General features: G+C 29.6%; 1 protein-coding gene across 1 annotated transcript in view; it reads right to left on the reverse strand.

Moving 5' to 3' along the window:
* The window catches only part of LOC107556994 (MAM domain-containing glycosylphosphatidylinositol anchor protein 2-like), a 164428-nt gene that overhangs the window by 21226 nt on the left and 141885 nt on the right, over window positions 1–1317 (reverse strand). The window lies entirely within an intron of this gene.

Raw genomic sequence — 1317 nt, forward strand, 5'->3', positions numbered from 1 at the left:
ATTTAATTAAAAATAAAATGAAAGTAATATTGGCCTAAAAGCATAAACAGGTGCAAACAAAACAAAACAAAACAAATAAAAAATAGTCCTAAAATAAAATGTAAAATGTATGAATACAAATAAAATATATGTAATATTGGTGTAAAAGCATAAACAGTAACAAAAAAAATAAAAAATAAAAATTAAAAAAATATTGGCCTAGAGTAAATCGCCCACTGTAAGGCTTTCAGAAGAGCGTGATCCGCGTCTGCCGAATCGGAGCACACTTTCAGCTCTGAAAAGAAACTATTATTCAGCTGGGCTCTGACGCTGATCATCGGCTGATTTCAGCTTAAAACTCACCACAACACTACAGCTCTCACAACACTACAGATCCCAGCCGGAAACTCATCCATCCATCTGTCAATACAATCTATTAGAAATGATTGAAAAACAAACCAATAAATAAAACAATGATTGAAATTAAATGATAAATGAAAATTCTATTTTATTATGAATGAATGAGTACATGAATGAATAAATAATATTATAAAGGAATTAATAAAAAAATAAACATTTACATTTTTTAATTTAAATAAATGTTCTATTATTTAACATCAATCAATGTATCATTGTGTTACAGTGGGGAAAAAAGTATTTAGTCAGCCACCAATTGTGCAAGTTCTCCCACTTAAAAAGTTGAGAGAGGCCTGTAATTTTCATCATAGGTATACCTCAACTATGAGAGACAAAAAACATCCAGAAAATCACATTGTAGGATTTTTAAAGAATTTATTTGCAAATTATGGTGGAAAATAAGTATTTGGTCAATAACAAAATTTCATCTCAATACTTTGTTATATACCCTTTGTTGGCAATGACAGAGGTCAAACGTTTTCTGTAAGTCTTCACAAGGTTTTCACACACTGTTGCTGGTATTTTGGCCCATTCCTCCATGCAGATCTCACAATTGGTGGCTGACTAAATACTTTTTTGCCCCACTGTATAAATGAACGAATGAATAAAAATAAATAAATAAATATGAAACATGATAAATACACAAATTGATTTCAATTATGAATGAATGAATACACAAATAAATAAATAAATAGATTAATTAATTAAATTAATTTCATTTTAAAGCTTTTAAGAGGGATTTTGACCTACTTTCATTCTCATAACACTAAAAGAGAACGACGACTCGTTTACACTGTTATCAATGTTTTCAAACTCACAAGTCATCCGTCCGTCTGTGTGTGTGTCTAATATGAGAGTGGCTTTTACAAGTTATTTTTATGTGTAGAACAGTAAATCATCTGATTAAAAAACGGATGGAGA

Source organism: Sinocyclocheilus grahami, unplaced genomic scaffold (assembly GCF_001515645.1).
Source record: "Sinocyclocheilus grahami isolate Dianchi unplaced genomic scaffold, SAMN03320097.WGS_v1.1 scaffold587.1, whole genome shotgun sequence".
Classification (NCBI taxonomy): Eukaryota; Metazoa; Chordata; class Actinopteri; order Cypriniformes; family Cyprinidae; genus Sinocyclocheilus; species Sinocyclocheilus grahami.